This window comes from Chaetura pelagica, unplaced genomic scaffold (genome assembly GCF_000747805.2).
Source record: "Chaetura pelagica isolate M959 unplaced genomic scaffold, ChaPel_1.0 scaffold178, whole genome shotgun sequence".
In the NCBI taxonomy this organism is placed as follows: domain Eukaryota; kingdom Metazoa; phylum Chordata; class Aves; order Apodiformes; family Apodidae; genus Chaetura; species Chaetura pelagica.
This window is the reverse complement of record NW_009954505.1, coordinates 43,637-68,505: the sequence shown is the minus strand read 5'-3', so window position 1 is coordinate 68,505 and position 24,869 is coordinate 43,637.

The following is a 24,869-nucleotide window of genomic DNA, read 5'->3' as shown; positions in this document are numbered from 1 at the left end:
GTTCTTCCAGAGGCCATAAACTCTCCTTTCCTTCTTGAGCTCCAGCCAAATCTTTCTATTCAGCCAGGCCAGTCTTCTTCCTTGATGGCTTGTCTTTTGGCACATGGGGACATGGGGCCTTCCTTCTTGAAGTATGTCCAGCCTTCCTGGATTCCTTTACCCTTCATGACAGTCTCCCAAGGGACTTTGTCAATCAATCTTCTGAACAGATCAAAGTCTGCCCCCTGAAAGTCCAAGGTGGCAGTTTTATTGACCCTCATCCTTGGTGGAATAATCTTGGAATTGGAAAGCCATTATTTAGAGACTGGGGCAAATTGAAATCAGTTGGTGTCTTTCATTTGATTTAAAGGGACATTTTCCTGCAACCCTATTATTAAATTATCTAGAATATTACATGCTCCCAAATGGAATCTCAACTTTCCATTTAAAATGTGAAAATGGAAGGAGCAGGTAATGTTATTTTGAGGATTTATTTCTACTACACATTTTTATGTATGTATTGTTTGGCTTTAAAAGATATAGCACCATCACTCTATATAATTAATGCACCTTACTAAAAATAAAATCAGCATTGAAAACCACTAATCTTTAAAAGGAAGCTCACAAATTTGTGTGGCTATTCCATGACTTGTAGAATAACAGATGTTGTGTAGTCAAGCAGCCACATCCATAGCAGATCCTGCTAATCACCAAAATGGTTATTAATTAATTTTAAGTAGAACAGGTCTGAGGATAAAAATTTAAAATTGCCTAAGTAGCCAGGTGATAGTGCTTACAGGGACAGGACACTGATGTCATTCAGGTAATACTGCAAGCCAAGCAGTTTTCACAGAACAGACATTTCTTACCCTTAGTCCTAGTACCTCCTTTGCATAAAAAGCAGTTTAATTTCTGTTCTGCATTGCAGTTTTCAGTAATTTTTAAAGGTCATGAAGTGATAGCTTTAATCTGGATTGTGTGTTAGAAATGTAGTGTTACTGCCTGACGAGTAGCTTGAGAACAAAACTCTAAATTGCACTCTACTCTTTTTCTTTCATCCTTCAATCAGTCATGGTTCTTCAAATCTCCCAATATAACAATCAGAAAATTCCTATAGAATATAAATAAGTCCTTATGAGATAGATATTTTATTATAAGGGGTTATTGTGTGCATATTCTGTATTAATAACTTCACATGCAAAATATGTTTTATTAAAACTCTTTAAAACCATATTTTGTATTCTAATACATACAGTTTATCTTCTTATAGGTATTACTATGTTAATGTATATATATAGATATATATTTTCTATATTCTTCATCTATTATTTTCATTTTTATTTATATCCTTATAACAGAGAAAGTCTTAGCGCAGTTTGAAGATTTTTAAATGTGTTCTAGACAAACTTCTCCTTCTGTTTTCTTATACTCTTTTTTTGCATTATGTGTCATGGTCCTGAAAAGGGTTTGCAACATGTGAATTGAAGTAGTAAGAGCCAAGGAGCTCTATATCAGCTTAAGCATCTTAAGTTAAGTGTGATTTGTCTATTGGAAATATCTGTGAGATATTGATGGATATCCAGGCTTTCAAGATGAAAATGTCCTGTTAAGGAATAACTTGAATTGTAGCTCTGCACAGCATTATGCACACCATTCAGCAAAAACATCAATATCTTAAATTATTTTTCCATGTAAAGGGAATTTACTGCCTCCAGTGCCATTTTTTCAAGTGCATAAGCACTGCTTTTCCTGTGGAACCAATCCTTGCAAATTCTGCCTGTAGCACCAGATGCAACTGACCAACAAAAAACAGTGACTGTACACTTTAAAGGTTATATATTTGGACTGAACCTGAAATCAAGAAGCTACTTCAAGCAGTAATAAAATCTGTATGCCAAATGGACAATGAAAATCACAAGGTTAAGAGACTCTGAAAAGACAGAAAATCAATATCCCTTTTAAGCATGGAATGAGCAAAAAACCATGTGCATACCCAGATAACTTTATTTCCCTCTGTACTTACCATTTCTTCTTATTTTATGGTAATGTCCTACACAAGGGTATATAACACCTACAGCCATCACAAATTTGTCAACAACAAACTGTGTCAACCCAATCTAATTTCCTCCTATGACACAGGAACAGACCTTGTGGCATGAGACAAAAAAGATGTCATATCTTGACTCCAGTGGGATTTTTTATGTTGTCTCACATGACATTCTCTTAATCAAGTTCAGAAAATATCGTTTGGAGGAAGCATTTGTAACAGATGGAAGAAGGATTCCAAAAAGATAATAGTATCACTGCTGCAGTAGCACAAAGAAAGGATAACTAAAATAAGAACCTGTATCTGTAGCCATAGAATACTGTCAAAGTTGACATGATAACACAGTAGCTAGAATATTTATTTAATTTTCAGTTGATGCTAAGCTAGAAGAGATTTCCAGGTGTTGGAAGGGTAAGAATTCATAAGTATCTTAATGAATTGAGAAAAATGTTGGGAAAATAGAATATGTAGAAAAGTAAGTGTAGGAAAGAATTCCATATCAATTGAAACAATCTATGTTGAGTAGGTAATGTAAGTAGGTAATAGATCTGCAGATCAGAGTCTGAGGAATATATATAAAACATCAGTCAACAATGTTTCTCTCTTGAAAACATCTAAGTAAAATGATCAACCTCATTACACAGGTCAACTGAGGTTCTATAAAGGTAACCTAGAAGCTCATTAAAATTTCCTTTGTTTTTTTCCATGCATGTGCATGCTACATGATGCAATATGGATAGGACAATAAGAAGCGATTGCATTATATTTTATAAACAAGTACTAAAAAAACAAAACAAAACAAAAGCTCAATTGTATGTGTTAATTATACCTCTGTCAACAGGTTTCAAGATAAATCATCAAGGCAAAAACAGGTCTAATAAGCCAGATGAGTCACTAGACCAGTCACTGTCTTTATGATTTTAACGTTATAACAATTACTGACACTTTTTTTTCAGTTCAGACCATCATAAACCATCATGGAATAGCCTGCAAACTGCAAGGCACCTCTACTCTGTATGCCTTTTCAGTACCATATTCTAACCAGTGTTATATTCTCAAAATTCCACAGGCATTTCATGCTCTACCTGTGTACGTGCCATACCTGCAACCACTCTGATGGGGTACAGTACAACCCTAAGATTATTTCAGACATTTTTAACTGAGAGAATCACATTCAGAAAGGTAAAAAGTTAGCTGAAATTATAAAAATATTTAGTACCACAAGATATCTCAAGGAACATAGATATGATCCAACATCAATAATAATAATAATCATCATCATCATCATAAAAATGCATACAGATAGTCTCTTACACTCGGCCTTGGGAAAAGAATCTGTCCTTAAACCCTTATCATAAAAATAGATTAAAAGTGGCTACAAAGAGCTTTAAATACCTTTGGAAAGGCACAAATGAACACAGTGTTATCTAACTACAATGAAAACAATTTGATTACAGAAAAATATTAACTGTGTGCAGCATCCATTCCCCAGGTTGCACATTTTCTATGTAAAGACTAAGAGGAAATGAATTACAATAAAAAGGCCAAAAAAAAGTGCATGTAGGGGAAAAGAAATTGCTCTCTTTTTTTTTAATTTTATTTTATTTTATTCTACCTATGAAGTTCTGGGAAAAGGACTATATTGTTATTTTATAGCATGTTTAAGTATCAGTATAAAAAAATCAGTTAAATTAAGCAAGAAAAAAAAGTAAAACAAGTTCTGAGAAGAAAAGTTCTAGAATTAACTTAAACACTTGATTTATATACAAGAATGACTATTTTGTCTATGAAAAATTCAGAACAAAAAATGGATTTTTTTTCTCTATGAGGTGATATGTTTTAGTAATCAACTCCCTCTGCAGCCATAATAGCAGACAGTTCTGGGGCATCAATTAAATTGATGCATGAATGAAAATAGGAATATATTTTCCTCATTAAAAAAAACAACACCACACAACATAATTCTCAGAGGAAGAGGGAAGTTAAAACAGTAGGAAATTAAAATATGAAAATGCTCGTCACTGATACTAACATTCAGTGTCAGCCTTGCTAAATCAACAGTAGAACTGAGGCATAAATATTCTAGTTCACAACAAAGAAAGAAAAATACAGTTATCAACTATACACGTGCATTTTTCTAACAGTGAGGTTTGTATGTTCTCACACAATTCCATATTTGTTCAATGGTATGCAAAATATACACTCAAAAATGAAATCTTTGACATTACTCAAACAGGTGCAGAAATGAGATAAATTCAGGAAAACACCTCAAGATACCTATGCCAAAATAAATGCAGTTATTTAAATTCTTTGTGCTAATGGACATGCCCGGAAGATGTCAATCATCTGGCTAAAAATCCACACTTTAAATAGTGAAACTCAGTTGATTTAGCATAGGCAACTTGCTATAGAATAGTGCTCTGTCATGAAAAACTTATTCAAGGAGTCAGCAGAGATAAATGGGAGAAGAAACAGAACTCGGCCAAAGGTTCCTGTGAGGAAGACTCAAGGATGAAGTAAACAACCCCCAAGAGACCCTAATGGACTTAACATGCATGTGATAATGGGCAGGCACTTATGTAAATGATTTATTGGGAAACTAATGAATATGTAAAATGTTTCTTAGAAATATTACACGTAATTAAGTATCAGCTGCATATATGGTGATCAAAGCAGAACTTGTTGCCTACTTAGACTAATGATATAAAGGATGGAAACGTGTTACTTGCTGTTCCTTCCATGGTTGTAACTAGCCTAAGTTGAAATTGTCCATTTTGATAATTTATCACAGTGTCTGCTCATTTAATAAAACTAAAGTGAGAAGAAAATAAATAGAAATAATAGAAAAGAGAAAATAACAATAAACATTGCAGATTTTCCCCACTTTTGAATAAACATTCTGTCAGCAGGGTTGAGGAATTTTGTAAGTGAATATTTTTTAACACTGGATCTTCACACATATTGTGAGGGGAACATCAGCTTTTCAAATTCATCTCTGATTCACCTCAGAGACCAGCTGCTTTTGAAAATCTGATTAAGTGAAACATTTTACTCTCTAGGCTCAGAAATTCTTTCCTGTAACCAGACATATACCATAGATTGCCTGAATTTAAATAAAGCAGTAGACAAGTGGATCAGCACAGCAGCCACTTTCCAGCATTAAGTGCTCTTGATCTGAATCATTCTTCCATGAAAGCTTATTTCTTCTCTGTTTCTTGGGATATTGTGTCACTAATTTACATATATTTGGTTGTCCTGACATTGACTTATCTCCATTTAGCTGATCAGTTCTTGGCAACTATCTTATGATGTTCATGATCTCATGGATATCATCAACAGTAAAACCAGAATTCAGGTCAAGCAACAAATTTATAGTCTGGATCAGGATAAGTAGATTAGATGCCTGCTCCATAATATAGAAGTGAAGGGTTGCCATAGACAAACACTACCAAATGTGGTTTCTGCCTAAGAATTTACATTCAGATTCAGTGGTTCTCAAACAGTAAAAGCTGACTAAACAGAACATCTCTATTAGTATTCTGTAATGGAGAATTCAGGAAAGTGTTTTATATTGGCTAAAATACATTTTGCCCTTGTCTTCATAATCTAGGGTCAAACTGAGCAATATAATTGGAGAGCAGTATAAATTTAAAGGTAAATTTGGGAAAGATGCTTGAAAATAGCAAAATCTTTTATGAGGATCTTTGGTATGCTCTAATCTGGCATCATTATAAGCAGAGTTTACAGTACATGCAGGGTTTGTGATAAAGATGAGATAGTATGATGAGGACAAGGGTTGGAAGGAAGCTGTTGACATTAGTAAAAGATGCAATGCTTTAAGGAAAGCTAGGGAAGGGGGTTGCATGACAGAAACAGAACAGTTTTGTGAATCAGATACTGCTATGGCCATCCTAGAATAATTTGCTGTCTGTGAAGCAATGTCTGCTGCTCAATCACTGCAAGGTGGGGCCAATGCTTTTGAACTAGTATTGCTTTACAAGGGTGATATTGTCTTGAGCTGAAATGTGGACAAACCATTTCTTGTAACACCAATGTACTGGATCTTTTACAAAAAGTAAGACTCCTGAGTTAAATAAAACCTCAGAAAGAGGGTGGTCTTTTACTGTCTGGTTGGTGATGTCAGTCTCATTTCAAGTGTCAACACAATGGAGTCCCTGGCTAAGTCTGATGAGACTCCCTGAACAGCTGTGCTGGTGAATTCGTTTAACCATTTGGGCAATACCAATGACATTACAGTGACTTTTCTGGTTTACGCATGATCTGTTTCTGTTGACAAGCTTAAACCACACACAAACTATATCCAATCTACTTCATAGCCTAACAGATGTATCTTAAATACTGCAATAGACTATCATATCTGTCCATTCCTGAGTATTTAAAAATATGTAATCTCTGCAGAGTTTAGTCTATTCTGCAGCAGAAACAACCTCCAGAACTCATAGAATCATAGAATCATAGAATCTTTCTTCCACGTGACTTTTTTCAGGAGCTCCCTGTTCATCCATGCAGGTCTCCTTCCTCCTCTATCCAATATTTTACTCAAAGGAATGTACTTTCAAATGCCATTGTTGCCACAGAGCATGGCCACAGTATCTCCACCCAACTTCACTCTCCATGCAATTTCTCTTAGACTTACCATACCAAGTTCCCCTGGTGCTGCCAACATCTATGGTTGCCTAGGGAATTGCCATAGTATAAACTCATTGACCTTTAGCTGCATTCCACCCTGCTTCAGTGCTGTGCATTTCCTTAAAATCACAGAACTATAGAATCATAGAATGGTTAAGGTTGGAAGGGACCTTAAAGATCATCAGGTTCCAACCTCCCTGCTGTGAGCAGGGACACCTCACACTAGACCAGGCAGCACAAGACCTCATCCAACCTGGACTTAAACACCTCCAGGGAAGGGGCAACCACAACCTCCCAGTGCAATGTATTCCAGTGCCTTACTACTCTCATGGTGAAGAATTTCTTCATGATGTCTAACCTAAATCTCCCCTCTTTCAGTTTAAAACTGTTACCCATTGTCCTGTCTCTGCCCTTTCTAGTGAAAAGCCCCTCCCCAGCTTTCCTGTAGACCCTTCAGGTACTGGAAGGCTGCTATAAGGTCTCCCTGGAGCCTTCTCTTCTCCAGGCTCAACCACCCCAACTCTCTCAGCCTGTCTTCATAGCAGAGGTGCTCCAGCCCTTTGATCATCTTTGTGGCCTTTCTCTGGACCCTTTCCAACAGCTCCATGTCTTTTCTGTGCTGAGGGCTCCAGAGCCCACTCCCCAGAAAAAAAAATAAAAAATAAACAAACAACAAACCAAACAGAAAAACAACAAACCAAAAAACCCTAGAAAAAACAATCTTTCCAAAAAGGAATTGTGCTTTGAAAAAAAAAAAAAAATAAAAATGCAAAGGATCTACTTTTCTTAACTTTGATATATGCTGTGTTTAAAAATGTCATTATTGTCTCTAAAAAGCTGTCTTGTGATGAAGATTATGTTATTTCACTTTTTGGTGTTTATGGTAAAAAAACTCCAGGACCTGCAGCATGTTTAGCCATATCTTTTAGGTTTGTGTTTTGTTTTGCCTCCTTTGAATTCTAAGCTAATTGAGGATGGATATTCTGGCATTGCCTCTTGAATGGCAGTCTACTGGCAGAAAACATTTGGAGAAAGAGACAAGTTTGTTCTCCCTATATTGAAGAAGAATAACACTTCCCTGCTATCTGCTGACGTAGTTCCCCAGTGACCAGAGTTTGAACTACAGAAAGAAGATTCAGCCCTGCATCATTTAGAAAACAACAAAACAAAACAAAAAAAAAACCAGAAAAACCCACAAAACAAACAAAAAAACTAAAAAAAAAACAAGCAAAAGAAAACCCAAAACCAACTAACCAAATAACACCAGTTCCCAACTAAAAATCAACAACAGTAAGAACTCCACAGACCTGTGAGGCAGCTACTCCAGAAGAGATTTCAGTCTCTGATTTCCAGACAGATGGAGCAGTCTGACCTGGTAAGAATAGATAAGCTATGAAAGAGTGGAGTTTGAGATTCTGTGGTTAAATAGCTGGAAGCATTTCTTTTGCGCCATTTGAGTGGTTTTGGTTTATTATTCCTAACGTAACTCACCCTCAAGCTTAAAACTCCAAGTTGTGCCGCTTGATTCCATTTCAGAAAACATTTAAGCACAAACATTCTATACTGGATGCAGTCCAAAGGTCAGTAAACTTTGGTTTCTTTTGCTCTCTTGTTTCGACTTCTTTATGAGAACATTTGATAAAAAAGAATAGAAGGATATATAAGAGTTGGCAAGAAAAAGAAAGAACAGTGGTTTAAAAATATATGAGAACCAATTATTTCTTTTTTATTTTTCTTTCTATTATGGATATTTACTTTATGGTAATCTGCACAAAAATAATTCTCTAATTCACTGAAATCTTTAATTATGGTGTGAAGTATAATACCTTAGTTCACTTATTGTGCTAACTCTTGAAAAGGAACTGTTTTCATTCATACCAGAAGGATAATAATTCAACAAATATTTATGCCCACTACATCATCTATACAGTAGTAAAAATAATATTAATAATAATGATATTTATGTATATTATTATACCTAAACAACAAAAACAATTATGATTACTATTATTATTGTTATTATTATTAAGGAAAAAAACACTGCATACTATTATTCTCTGTCAAAATTTCAGTAAAATAATTCAAAGACAAAGTCCCTAGATCAAGTTATTACACATCTTATTGTCTTGTTGTCATATGTAGAATCCAGCTAATATGAATATGACTGTGGGTCATAAAGATTAGGAAAACTGCCTGCTCAATACTTCCAAAAGTATTTATGTTTATAAAAGCAATATTTGAACTATTCGGGCAGAATCTTGTAATCTGCTGTATTACTTTAAATTATGCTAAAATTTATTTTAAAACTCTATGAAGGAAGAAAAAGAAGACCCAAATCTCAGTGTTTGATAGAAGCCATTTTGATATTTTTTCTTTTAAATTGCAACTCCTTTACAATATCACAACACTTGTTTCAATTTTTTTTGCTGGTAATACATATAAAATATTAAATAACTAATGAAGGGAAAAAAATTACTACCGGAGATCATAATTTGGACATTATAATGGTGAAAAAATATCTATCCACAATATTTTTAAGTTCAGTTTTATGCTTTGAAAAATGACGCACAAAATTTCTTGCCTAAATACTGTTTTCTGGATTTGATAAAACAGATTTCTGTTCTATTGCCAGATAGAAATATTCCATTGAAATTTACTATAGTGGCATATTAGGTAATGATATTTACAACTCTATTTTATTAGAGCAAAAAGGAAATATTTTGCATCTCACCAAAAGAGTCATATCTATTGAGACAGTCTGCAGTACAAAATAAAGAAGGATAAAGATCACCATGAAATTTTCTTTTTGTTTCCAAAAACAGTGGTAAGACTAACTTCGGAGAAAGTAGATTTTTTTTTTCTGACTAGTTTGAAAAAAAGAAGCTCTTCTGAATTGTTTCTAAAAGTTTAACCATTATTATACAAAATGGCTTTCTCTCATTCTGCCTCCTCAGTCTCTCACCTCTTTCAGCTTTTCATCAGTGTTAAAGTCAGAATTTTATGCTATATTTCTAACAGAAAAAGACAGTATGAAGAAACTGAAACTGATTCTGCTCCTCAGAAATATTCAGCTAATGATAATAATCTTTCAAAACATACTTTTTTCAAACAATTGCATTAAACAACAGAATTAACAAGAGTCTTTGGTAACTGTTGAAATATAGGGGACAAGGCAGAGCAAAATGCCTTCACTTCAGAAAAATTTGAATAATGGTTAATATTTTTCTACTAGTTTTAGTAAGATTAGTTTTCCCCAAAGCATTTAACGTAAAAGACTCATGCTGATCACTTCTTATTTCCAATATAATCCTGAGAGATGAGTAAATATGAAGCCAAAATATAAAATCCTAGAATGGTTTGGGTTGGAAAAGACCTTTAAAGGTCATCCAGTCCAACCCTCCTGCAATGAACAGGGACATCTTCAACTAGATGAGGTTACTCATAGCCCTGTGCAGCCTGACTTTGAATGTTCCCAGAGTTGTGGCTTCTACCACCTCTCTGGGCAACCTGTTCCACCCTCATTGTAAAAAATATCTTTCTTTATTTCAGTCTGAATCTAACCTTTTCCTGTTTAAAAGCATAACCCCTTTGTCCATCTCTACAGGCCCTTTTAAAAGTCTATCCCCATCTTTTTTATAAGCCCCTTTGAAGTACTACTGAAAGGCTGCTATAAGTTCTCCCTGGAGCCTTTTCTTCTCCAAGCAGAACAACTGCAACTCTCTCATCCTGTCTTCACAGGAGTGGTGCTCCAGCCCTCTGATCATCTTCATGGCCCTCCGCTGGACTCTCTCCAGGAGCTCCATGTCCTGCTTGTTTTGGAGGCTTCAGAAGTGGTTACAGTACTCCAGGTGGGGGCTCATGAGAGCAACAGAGGAAGAGAATCATGTCCCTCAACCTGCTGGCCACACAGCTTTTGATGTAGCCCAGGATCCAGCTGGCTTTCTGGGCTGAAAGCATGCATTGCCAGCTCTTGCTGAGCTTCTTATCAACCAATGTCCCCAAGTCTTTCTTCTCAGGGCTGCTCTCAGTCACTTAATCTCCCAACTTGTATCAATATTGGGGGTTTTCCAGTTCATATTGAGAGCAGATGAATTTCACCCTTTTGAGGAGTAGATCAAAGTTCCAGGTCTTGAGTAAGAATTAGATTGATTAAAAGCTCTTGAGAAAAGTTTAAGCAGGCAGCCTTATTTTTCTGAGATGTTGTTCATATGGTCTTGGTTAACTTAACATAACTTAAAATTCTTAGGTTAAAATAAAAGTGGACTATATAGCACCTGGGAAGCTTTTGCAATCAAGAACAGACCACATGTTCTCCCCTCCCTTCCCCCTTTTCTCCCTTCCTTGGAATAAGTCCTTGAAGAAAAAAAATAGAAAACTGTCATCTACCAGCTGTCCCCAAAGCCTTGAGGAGCAGATGAGTTTAATGTGGTCAGTCAGGTGTTCACCACTGATCTACTTCTTAAGTTTAAGGAAAATAATTGATAAACAGTGAATCAAACTAGAATATGAGATGAGAAGATGGTGAAAGGATTTAGACCTGTGGCATAACCCTGGAAGACCTCTAGATAGGTCCTGGGCTCTTACAATGAGAGAAAAATGTATTGCTTGCTTGTTACTTAAGGTCATAAGGTCAGGATAGAATTTATTTTCTGAAGGCATAAACCTGCATGTAAAATAAAGCACTTTAAAAAAAGGCCCTCCTGAAGTAAAAGCCTAAATCATTGATTGAGGTGAGAGTGGGTAAGTGTCCTTGAGAGCCTCCATAAGAAGATTTTGCCCTCCTAGTTCGGGTACTTGCATTAACAGAAATGAAAGGTCCAATTTAGTACCTCAGTTGAGCAGTCCAGTTCCTGTCCTGACTCTGTTAGTTTTCATTAATAAAGACTTTTAATAATAAAGTTATTTACTGAAAACTGTAAGTCTTTTACTTCTCTATTTGTAATGGCAGAGAAAGAACCTCTGTATCAAAAGACAGATATGCATTGTGTTGAGTGTGACAGACACTCTCAGAATGGTAAAGTATGGTGGGATGTAAGGATTTATACATTACAGAAGCTAAGGAAAAAGGAAGGTAGTATGCATTAAAACTATATGTTGAGTAAGGTAAAATTTTTAAAAAAAAGTTAAAATTCCTGTTACTCAACTCCTACAAAGAAGGTTGTGTTTGTTTGATTTTTTTTTAACAAAACTGAATTATTAGGTAGCATTTTTCACACTTCAATTTTTTTATGTGGAAAATACAATCAGCTGTCACCACAACATTTGCTTCTAGCATAGGTAATGGCAAAATGTATGTGCTTTAGCCTTCAGCCTTTCTTAGTTTTATGCAAAAAATAAATAAATAAAAATCAAAGCTAAACCAGGCTGTTATTTTTATTTCCACTGAATCATAGAATCCTCCAGGTTGAAAAAGACCTGTAAGATGTAAGGCCAACCTTTAACCTAACTCTACTAACCTAGCTCTACCAGCCCACTGCTAAACCATGTCCCTAAAAACCACGTCCAAATGATTTTTAAACACATTCAACTACTACCCTGGGCAGCCTGTTCCAGTTACTAAACTATATCTGTAAAGAGGTTTTTCCTAACATCCAGCCTAAACCCCCCTTGGCATAACTTAAAGCCATTTCCGCTCACCCTTTTCACCTTATTTTGTTGCTTATGGTGTAGTTTTGCAACAAAACAAACCAAACCAGCAAAACACAACAAAAAAACCCAAGTTGCAGAAATCAGGATTTTTTTTTCAAGAAAATAAAAGTGCATTGTACTTAAATTTCTTCCCCTATAATTTACATAAATTTAAACAGAAACGTTTACTGACTAAAAAGTGGGACACAATAGAATTTTTTTCTCTAAATACTAGCAGAGACTACTTTCTTTACAGTACTGAATAGCTATTCACAATGAAAAAAAAATCCTAGATAAGAGCGTTAATTAAAATTTTAATTGTATCTGTGTGAATTACCACAGGCAGGAGAAAAATCATATACAGAACACTGCCTGATATTTTGGGCTTGTTTGAGGGTTTTTTCCTTTTTTCTTTTTTTCTGTTCTCCACCCCCCCATCTTTTTTTAACTGTTTATGGAACTTCATTCAGCTAAACTGGAGAGTGCAAGAGCATCCCCTGCAGGAGCGTTTCAGATCACACTGATTTTCTCTTTTCTACAATGTTTTTGCTTCTGTTAATTTGTATTCATCTTGCATGGTGCACAGTTATTGTGTCTAGAGAATTAGGGAGAGATGGCTATTGCAGTGGTAATAGAATTACTATCAGTGTTCTAAGCTGGTAAAAGGATTGTGAGTTTCACTCAGAGGATTTAAAAACACATGCTGAAATGTATATTGGGATTTTTCTTTTTTTTTTTTTTTTTAACACTACTTATAGATCTATTTTTCTTTGGGTTTATAAACGGGGTCATTTAAAGCCAGCAAATGTTGCTAAAAAAGCTGACAGCCCTAGCACTTGTTACCTGGAAGATGCCAAAACCCACCTCACTACAACCTCCTTTCAGGTTGCTGTGGAGAGTGAGCTTTTCAGCCTCCTTTTCTCCACACTAAACAACCCCCTTCAGCTACTTCTTGTAAGAATTGTGCTTTACACTTTTAACCAGCTTTGTTGCTCTTCTCTAGACTTGCTCCAGCATGTCAATGTCCTTGTAGTGAGGGGCACAAAACTGAACACAATATTCGAGGTGCAGCCTCTCCAGTGCAGAGTACAGGGGGACAATCACTTCCCTAGTCCTGCTGGCCACACTGTCTCTGATACAAGCAGCCAGGATGCCATTGGCCATCTTGGCGACCTTGACACACTCCTGGCTCATATTCAGCTGCTGCTCACCAATATTCCCAGGTCTTTTTCCTCTGGGCAGCTTTCCAGCCACTCTTCTCCAAGCCTGCAAAATTACATGGGGTTGTTGTGACCCAGGTGCAGGACCCCACACTTAGCCTTGTTGAACCTCACAAAATTGGTCTTGGACCATTCATCCAGCCTGTCAAGGTCCCCTCTGTAGACCCTACCTACCCTCAGGTACATCAACATTCCTGCCCAACTTGATGTCTGCGAAGCTATTGAAAGTGCACCTGATTCGCTCAGCAAGATAATTGATAGAGATATTAAACAGAACTGACCCCATCTTTTGTTCTCTGAAGCTGTTGATATCAGCTGCATATATTCTACCTAGAACAACTAAAATACAGATTTGTAGATTCAGTTTCACTGTAAGATGCCAGAAAGAAATTTGTACTATTTCACATTATTTCTTCATAAAGATCCGTCCTGCGGATCTGACTACAGGTCCTTTGAAATTTGTCCTCATGCAAATAACATAGATCAAATGACTTTGTTGAAATTTACTTCATGTTGGTTTTTGAAAGATAAAATTAATTGTGGAATTGGGTACTTCTCCTCTCCCTTAACTAATTGGAAATTAGGTCCCCTATAGAGAAGAATTTTTGTCTTTAATATTCCTAAATATAGCAATGCCTTATAATTATCTAAGACTTGAAATGGAAGCCAGTGAAATCTACAGTTGGTTGTTGTTTCTTGTTTGATTGTGTTTGGTTTTAAATAGGAAGTAGAATAAGGACCTCAGTATGTCCTGCAGCTCTTTTTGGTTTTGGTGTTGTTGTTTTTCTGTTAATCTGGCCTTTTCCCAATCCTCATTGAAAAGCTAGAAGACATCTATTTGTATTATTTACTGAAGAAGTAAAGCAGTGTTTTTTTCCCTTACAGAGAGCTGATGATAGTAGTCTGGGTCCAGTTTGCCACTTGTCCCTTTGTGGTTCATTAGCATTCCGGGTGCAGAGATTTGAATCCCTAGCTTTCCATACTGCACAGTGAAGCATGTACTACTCTAGTGAAGAAAAGGCTTTTGTTATTGATGTTTAAGAGAAAGTATTAGTTTTCAGACCCTTTTGAACCAGTTCACAATTAATTTCTCCTGTTACTAATATATAGCAAATGATGACCAGGTTTTTAGGAAACATAAATTGAGAACAGTTCCTAAATCTCATATTAATTTTGCCTTAGGTGTCATATTTCTTTGTAGAAATTGTCCAACCATTTACAGGTAAAATTTTATTTGAAATATGTTTTTGAGTTCCCTCTCTAATTTACTGGGATTTTACATGGAACAATGTTATAAACAGTAGTGTGGGGTGAACATGAATCTCAGAGTTTACCAGTTGTGATCACATTATTGAAAAAAAGAATATTGTCCTTTTGTACTGTGAATTTTGTGGTATTCTCCACTATTCATCCTGTTACAGACTGTTTTGGAACTTCAGACTCATGGGCAAAATATACCTCATTTCTAGATGAAGTTTCCTCTCAAATCAATAGTCATTTGCTGGTGTGTTTATGATATTCTTTGAACTGTTGTGTTCCTTTTTCTCTCTAGCTTTTATTCCTGTGCTACATCTAAAAGAGAAGAAAACAAAGCTACTTGTAGACTGATCTCTGATCATTACTGTATGTCTTCATCATATCTTTCCCATGTATAGTTACATTTTTTGGACATGTGTAGTCAGAACTACACATCAAAGCACTATATCCTCAGGATTTCTCCCTTCCTTTAGATTCTTCCTTCAAATGACCTGATATCATTATGCATTATATTCACACACAGCTTGTTTCAAATTTCTAGCCTCTTCCATTGACAAAGTTGCCAATTAACATTATTTTAAGCAATTTAGCAATAACACACTTAGGTGCTGAATCTGTTTAAGTATTCATCTATTTAATTGTCTCAGAGGTTTTTCCCTTCAAAAGTTAACTGCATCTCACTTGAAATTTTCTTCATTAATGATCAGACTTGCTAGTGATCTAGTGCTATTTTAGGTTCTGTAGGGATCCCACATGTGCTCCACCTGCTATTGCAAAGATGCAGGTTTCCAGGACATTTTTTATCCTGTACATGTGTCTGATGAACATGTGTTAAGTAACTTCAAAAGTTGCAAGTCTTCCATGTTTAGGAAACCAATACTGGCCGAATCACTAAAGGTTTTCAGCTTTATGCTTTAGATTCAGGGAGTCTTCCAGGTGTTTTAAGTTCCCTATGTATATAATAGTCAGTAGATCAACAAAGATATATATGTAGCCAATAGACTGGAGATCTGTTCAGGTTAAAAGAAAGTAGTAATCATAGCTACTTGAATAACTCTCCAAACTCTGTTGAATTTGTATTGGTATATTAAAGCCTTTGCCTAGAATTGAGTGTGCAGTGTCACTTCAAGTGTTTCTAGACTAAAATATCCACATAGATCTACCATATATGACAGAAAATAGGAGACCCATGATACCTGAATATGACTGAAATTGAACTAGTCACTGTGGAGAATATGACAGTTTATAGCCTTTTTCTAAGCAGTGCTTAGCAAGCAGTCCAGATGGTGGTACAATTTTGGACATCCTCAGAGAAAGTAGTCATTCTCTTGTCGTTTAGAGAGGTAGATTCTGGTTTGAGAGACAGGTAGTCCCAGCCTTGTGACAGATACAAGTTGCTATTTCTGAAGCTTTTAAGGATTACAGAGCCCTGTAGCACATTAGAAATCCTGGGCTGTAATGCACTTGTTTCTGGTAGTGAATTGAAGAGATCAGATACCTGTCACTGATCCAGACAATATTGTCTGTTCTAAGCCTCAAACAAGCATCCTTGTTCTGCTGAGGAAGAGAAGAAGCTTTTCCATGTTGGAAACATATAAAACATTTTTTTCTGTTTGTTTTGCTTTGTTTTTATTGCTGGGAAAATTTCAAAAGCTTAGAATCATCACAGTGGTTTCAGGGAGGAAAGCTCAGTGTGGGCTGGAGGAGGTGTGCTGAAATATACTGCCAGTTTTCTATTTTTGTTGTTTTGGTTTGGATTGGGGTTTTTTGTATAGGTATCTCCACCACACAGATGTTGTTAGTGTCCTCTTTAACTTTGAAAAAAACCCCAAAACCCAATAAAACCCCAGCCAACCCAAAACTCCATAGAAACATCTACCCAAGCCCATTATAGAAATCCAAGAAAGTATTTTAATGTATTTTTTGTTAATTTTGTGTTTCTAACAGTAATTGCATGCATATTTTCCTAGCTAAATTTCAAAGCTATTGTGTCTAATTTCACTATTATAAATGAAAAAGATATACTTTTGCCTTGATCTTCTAGGAGTGGTGACATGACTTTTAGAAGTCTTCGTGTCAGTGTAATTCAGAACAGCACTTTCTTAAATTCTGTGTTTAGATTATTAGCCCAGAGCAGTAACAACAGTTTCCTAAATATATATCCACCGTTAATGTTTGAATGTAATGAAAAAGTAGCTCATAGGCTAAAATGCTAAGGCCTCTAAAGCTCCTGATGGTTGCTATATTAACTAGGAAGTCACTTGGCACCAGTGGCTTTCTCTTAAATATTAAACTGCTGTAGAGGACAGTATCTCCAGTGATAATGAAAAGATACACTAGCAGTCTGAACTAGCTTTTCATTTAACTGCAAAGCAGCATTAATTATTTATTTATGCCATTTTAGAAATTGTAAATCTAGCATAATTTAATATAAATTATCAACTCTTTCTTTTTTTCTTTCTCCATAAAGTCATGTTAGTTACATAGTATTCTTTGGAGTCCATAAAAAATTTACTAATTTTAAATGTAGTCTATTGGAAGTCACCTTCAAAATTCCAGGACAATAATACCTAGTGAAAGCCAGAAAACTCAGATAGGAAGTTTGGTCCAAATAATGATTCAGCTTTGATATATATATATAATCCATAAACCTATATCCAAATAAACATCCAAATAAATAAATGCATATATTTACAAATAATTATGTATGTAAAATAAGGCTCTGCAATATATGTCTTCCAGTTCCTCAACATCTTATGATCAGGTCTCACTGTCTGCTCTATATATGTGATCTGTCAAGTATTGTGCACAGACACTAACCCTTCTGGATCATGTTGGAGATTCAATGTGCTTTGCATTCTCATTGCTCTACTGCAGCTTCACTCCTACTCTTGCACTCTTTTTGTTGATACAATAAATGCTTCAGGTTTCAGCAGTAAGGCAAATCAGGTATTTAAAATTCTTTCTGCTCTGGATAGATATACCTTAATGCTGCTGCTGTTCTACAGAAATTGAGACTAAATCCAAACAAGCTGACATATTTATACAGCACACTGAAAATATTTAATCGAATCTTTGGGAAGAAAAGACTCCAGGGTTAATATACAACTGTACCACAGGTGATCAGACTTATATCTTAACTTGTTCAGTTTGTACAGGGGTAATACAGATAATAGAGTTGCTTTGCATCATGTTCCCGTTTTGGTTTCTTCATATTTCCTCTCCTCTTTAATATGATTTTTAAAAAAGTTTTACAGAAAGCGATATTTAAAATCTAATTTTAAAATTTAATGAAAGAATAACTTGAAATACCTCTGTATTGGTTTTAATTATTAAGTTCTTGCCATTACTAGAACAGAGAGTTTGGCTTTTTACATCATGTTTTGGTAATAAAATCTAGTACAAGCGCTAAAGCCAATTGCAAAAAAAAAAAAGTAACTGGAGGCAATACTGATATTGTAAACTAACTGGCAATAAAGTAGCTCAGAATGGTAGAGCATTTAAAAAATAAAATAGGTTTTATTAACATGCATTAGAAACACAAGGACAGACCCATCTAAGGTATATTGAAAAATGGTCAATAAATTATGGAATTTTTTCTTGTATCTAGTTCTTGATGTTTCCAGGGTAACGTCTGTATGATAATTGTCATCAATTTGTATGTTGTTGAACTAAGTAACCAGTTTAAAGCCACTTAGAACTATTTCTTGTGAGCTTGAGTACTGTAAATTAATTACAAGTAACCATATCCTTTCTAGTGTGTCATACTAATTTTGTGGCTGCACAGTGACTATTTATGACCTGCTGGCCACACTTCTTTTTATGCAGGCTGGGATATGGTTGGCTTTCTGAGCTGCAAGCACACATTGCTGGCTTGTGTTGAGCTATTCATCAACTAACTGCCCCAAGTCCTTCTCCTCAGGGCTGTTGTCGGTCCGTTCTCCACCCAACCTGTGTTTGTGCTTCAGATTGCCCTGACCCAGGTGAAGGACCTTGAAGTTGGCCTTATTGAACCTCATGAATTTTGCATGGGCTCACTTCTCAGGATGGTCAAGGTTCCTCTGGATGGCATCCCTCCCCTTCAGTGTATCGACCTCACCACACAGCTTGGTGTCATCGGCAAACTTGCTGAGGGTGCACTCAATTCCACTGTCCATGTCACCAACAAAGATGTTAAACAGCACCAGTCCCAGTACCAACCCTTGAAAACTGCTACTCCTCACTGGTCTCCATTTGGACATCGAGCCATTGACCACTACTCTTTGAGTGCCACCATCCAGACAATTCCTTATCCACTGAGTGGTCCATTCATCAAATCCATATCTTTGCACTTTAGAGACCAGAAGGTCACATGGGACAATGTCAAATGCCTTGCACAAGTCCAGGTACATTACATCAGCTGCTCTTCCTGTGTCCACCAAGGCTGTGATCCCATTGTAAAAAGCCACCAAATTTATCAGGCAGGATTTGTCCTTGGTGAAGCCATGTTGGTTGCTATCAACAACCTCTTCATTTTCCACATGCTTTAGCAGACCCTTCAGGAAGATCTGTTCCATTATCTTATGCTCCATTTCCATATGTTTCATTATATTTTGGGAATTGCTGGCACATAATATTGCTTCTGTTAATCTAGTAGAAAAGTACTGACTCCTCCTCTCCCAATATGTCTAACTGCTCTGCGTTATGAGACACATAGTGTCAGATTATTCCTAATTAGCCAAATTTAGAACTGGGATTCAAGTCAAGCGTGACATGTAACCTACCTAAGCTGCTGAAAAGACAGACGGGAGGTGTGCCACTTTATATAAATACCAAGTGGAGCCACAGCTTCAAACTGATTCATATTTCCCAAGCAAGTGCCTTAATCACTGGTGTATAGAGGCAATCACTCATTTGTTCTGGCCCAGTGAATATTTATTTATTTAAAATGGAACTGCTCCAACAAGAGAGACAGAGACTGATGCAGTGTGTTTTAGTAGCACTGTAATTACATAACAGAATTTATGTCAGTCAATAAATCCCAGCAACAGGGAATCACAAGATAAAACTATTACAAAAAGTCTCAGTCATATATTTAGACAGTTGGCAGTTCTGAGAAATGGCACTCTAACTGGAACATATTTCTCTTTACAAACAGACTCCATCAGAAGTGAAAAAACAGCTCTGTTCATAGTGGCATTTTAGACACAGAAGTACTGTATTGCCTCTTTCCATGATCCCTAATCCACCACAGCAAGACATAGGGTGGGACTGAACACTTGGAAAGTCTGGATTCTAACTGCAATGTGCATTGGCTTGTGAGGAGGCAAGATGGCCTGTTCTCTTTCTACTTTAACAAACATGCACAAGAGGAGTGGATGTTGGTTGAGGCTTTATATAGTATGGTATCATAAGTAATGTATTTTGCCAATCCACATTCATAGAAAAAAACTACTGTCATGAAGCATGGTATTTGTAAGACTCATAAGCCTGTTCAATTAAATTGCTAACATTCCTTTGCTCCCTTGCTTTATAAACTCCATCCCAGAGAGAAGTCTACATGTGACTGGATCCACTTCTAGTCCCAGACGTGGTCAACAGTTTGTGACTATCAGGTTTAGGTGTGGGGATTTCAGTGTAGTGCTTTAAAACATAACTGAGTCTGGTGTGATTTGGAATAGCAGCAAATTAAGGTTGATTGACACTCTTATATAAAAGTCACAAAATTGGATTCTATTATTTTCTAGTGAGAATTAATCAATAGATAATAAACAATTTGTTATAACCAACACAATGGTTCAATTAAAGATTTAAAAAAGATTCTAAACTAAATTGTGCTCACACACACACACACATAGGTGTTACCCTATGGTAAAGTGTTAAATTTTGATATGTAATGATTGTCAGACTGCATGAAAAGAAGTTGTAGTGAAAAATACTATCTATTCATCCATGAGATCAAATTATAGTAAATTAATGCAATTTTATCTATTTACTGCATATATAAGAAGTAGGAGACTGCTTACTCTTTTACTTACTTCATGAGACACAGAGTAGCAGCTTACTGTGATCTTTAAAAGCTCCAAAGGGCCTAACTTCAGGGTCAATATTTACAGGGTTACAAGTTGATTGACTTTGATCAGTATTTTTCCATTACAGCCACAGTTCAAATTAGGTTATCTTTAGCAACTTTGAGCTTGTGATCCAAGCTGGAGGAGTTTCAGGTACGTTTTCCGGGCAACCAGAGTTCCAGGTGCAGTTAAGTAGTGTCTGATCATCCCAAATCACTGTATTTGCACTACGACTAGGAGGCACCCAATTGTTTCAATGCACTGCTGCAGCAGGAAGGTTGGAGAATGTCACATTGTCCCAGTCTACTACACTTGCTATTGAAACAAGAGCCCACCACCCTTGTATCTAAAGCATTGGCTGGCATTGACATAGTAATGTAGCTCAGTGACTGGGAAGTCTGTGTCACCTCAATGGAGTAATCCTAGACAGACACACCAGTTTAATGTGGCAGTGGTAGCACATATTTCTATATGTAGGACTGTTGTAGACACATATAGTACAAACAAAATCCATAGACTATCTATTTGTATAGAAAGGAATCAGTTGATCACAATGGCAAATTTCATCCAGGTCAAGATGATAAATAATCATACATATTTTCCAAACAAGGGGTCCCCAGAAACCAGAAATTGCTCTCATATTTAGAGATCTTGGCTGACACTGAAAAATAAATATATTTTATTATACTAACCATGTTCTAATATGTGACTAGACCTTCCGTTCAAGCATTTTGACACATTTCATTTGTATTACAAAAGTCAGTTTGAAGGATTATTAAATAATTCCAATTTTAAGATATCCTAATCAAACTAGCAAATTCACATAAAAAATTAAGCATCAGATACACTAGAGAGAACATAGCGAGACCAGAGGAAAGATTAAATGCATCCACGAGCTGGAGTCTAGCTAAATAAACAATAATACAAAATGAATCAGTGATACAATGGGCTGTGCAAGGCAGTATTGATGCTAGAATTGCTCAATTTTATTTATTTATTTATTTATTTTCAGTTCCTCTCTTGTTAAGTAGTTAACTTATTTAAGTAGTTAAGTAGAAAGTGTATTTATGGATATATTAGTAGGTTTAATGACGTCACCACAGGTTTATTTCTCCTTCTCATTGCCAAAGATCCAATTTTCTTGCTATACATACTGACTGTGACCCAACATCTGCTATTAACTTTCCACCGAACTTTGGCAATTGAGGGCACTGACCTAGTTTGAACACTCAGATGCACTTTGCATTCCTATAAAGAAGCTTTAAAGGATCTTGATCATTTTAGGCTACAAATCAATCTGAATGGATGATGGGAGCTGTAGCAGGCTGGGATGCTGCTGATATGAGTCACTTAACTGAGGTGATTTTTGCAGAAGTTGCTGTCATTCAGGTAACAGCATTTGCAGAGCTAGTAACACTCAGAGGTCATTAATCCAGTGCACAGGTTGGTCTACTAGAGCCTCTCTACACTGCTCCAGGTAATTTTCTGGCAACCAGCTATATGCCAGCATGGCTCTGAAGAATTTTTTTCACTTTTCTAAGAAGTTAATTTCTCAAACAAAGAGATTTTCTTGCAGTTGGAAGCAGGTGAAGCATTCATGTGGTTATGATGAGGGTAAGAATATAACTAAAATTAAAAAAAATGAAAAGCATTAAATTAGCAATCTTTAGGACTGCTCCTAATTGAGGTATAGGCAGCCAAACCTGTTTGTATACTTTCTAACTTAAGGCAACTTTATTAGAGTTATGACTTTAAAAGTGGCCTGTAGACATGAAGGAGATAAATGAGCAGTGTCAAGAGGTGAATCAAATCTCTGGAGTTCAACTGCTAAATGTTGAAGGAAGATGGGCAATGGCAATCCTAAATTAAGCACATCAGTTTGATGTCAAGATGTGATGAATCTCTGCCACATTGTATATGTTTGGAAGAAAAAATAGCCCTTTCTGCATCTTAACACAATCATAGAATCACAAAACATTAGGGGTTGGAAGGGACCTCCAGAGATCACCAAGTCCAACCCCCCCTGCCAGAGCATAATCTACTTCTGTGAAAATTTGAAAAGCAAAAGGGAAAGGAAAGACATTACTGACATGCACATTTTGTTATCTGGATTTGGATATCCAGGACATCTACCTTTTAAAAGTATTCTAGTATCCCTCTATTTTTCTTCAAATGATTTGACTTTTCATTAATTTCCTCTGCCTCATCTGGGAGTGTTTATGTGTGAACTAAAGAGTGCCTTTAGAAAAAAAATAAAATTAAAAAAATAAAAATAAAAAATGTGCTCAGAGACAGACAGACACAGAGCACATAAGCTTGTATTAAATATCCCCATAAATGTGGCATTTGACCAACACATGCTCTACCTCTACCCACAACTTTCTTTTGACACAGCTTGTGACCATACATGGTAAATATCACATCTTAAATCTACTTTATTTATGAAAACCAGGCTTATCATGCAAAGACCAAATTAAAGAAGGCAATGAGTACTTCTACTTTCTCCATATCATGTGCCACCAGGTCCCCTTCCTCCTTCAGCAGCTGGACCTAATTTTCCTAGTCTTCCTTTTGCACCTTTTGTACCTTTACAGGTGCAGATGTTGCTGTACCTGTACAAGCCCTTCTGGTCAACCTCTGGTTGACCATATTCCTCAGTAGATTCAAGTCCAGATGGGCTTTGGCTTCCCTAACCCCTTGCCTACAGGCTCAGACAGTGTTTCTGTTTTCCTCTTGGGTCATCTATTCCTGCTTGCATCTCCCATATGTTTCCATACACTAGCTGAGCACAAATGTTGCTTGAAACTGTTACCTGCGTTAGCTATTTTTTTGACTCAAGGCTAAAAACCCACAACCAATCATCAAGGCTTGCTCTGATAAATCTATCATCAATCAGTCTCCTCCATTATAAATTACACATCTCCTGGGAGAAAGGATTATGAAGTTACTTTTTTTTTCTGAGGGTTTTTTAGAAAGTTACTGAGGGTTCCTTTAAAAAGTGTGTACTGTCTTCCAATTTCCAAAAGTACCGTAATGAAAAATACTTTCTTTTTGGACTTCACTGTCCCAAAATGAGTGGATAGACAAACCCCCCAATCAGACAGAACATTGAGGAAACTTTTAATTTGTTTTTTCATGCTTCCTCATGTGAACTTGAGAGCAGCTACCACTATGTTAATTCTACAGAACATATATTTTTGACAGGATGACTTTGAAAAATGTACTACATGTGTCCTGATTTGGTTTGGCAGGATTTTTGGTAGTGGGGAAAACGCCCCAGGAGTGGCTCTGGTAAGAAGCTGAGAATCCCCTCTGCTTCAAAGCCAGCCAAGGAGCCATTAGAGGGACAAGAGATGCAGCTCTGCATTAACATACGAAAGAACTGAGATAAGAGCTGAGCAGAGAAGCACTTAAGGGGAGAAGAGCTGAGCTGGAGGAGAGCAGTGCTGGTGGTTGGTGAGGAAGCAGAGGCAGAAGGTGCCCCAGCAGCAGTTTCCCTGCAGCCCATGGCGAGATGGCAGCTGTGCCCCTGCACTCATGGAGGAACGTGGTGGGACATTCCCTGAAGGCAACAGGAGGGGGGAACTTGGCCCCTGCACTTGGATGCTGTGGCCAGAGGATTTGCTGCCAGTGGGTTCTGACTGCTCAGCTGTGGAAGCCCCCGGGCCAGGGGAGGTGGCTGTTCCCGAAGCCCCCGTGACTCTGTGGGAAGCCCAGGCTGGAGCAGCTCCGGGCCTGGTGGGAAGGGCTCAGGAAGGAGAGGTTGGTGGAGGCCTCTGTGCCATGGGAGGGACCCCGTGGGGAAGCAGGGCAGGACTGTCAGGAATCCTTCTTGCTGAGGAGGCAGGAGCAGCAGGAACCCCCAGCCTGTGAAGTGACTCTAAACCCCATCCCCTGTCCCCCTGTGCTGCTGGGGGGAAGGAGGGAGAGAAACCGGGAACCAAGGGATTGGGGCCCGGGAAGAAGGGAGGGGTGGGGTAACATCTGCAAGCCCTGCTCTGGGTGTGTCTGTGTCCTGGGGGGTGTGATTGGTGTGGA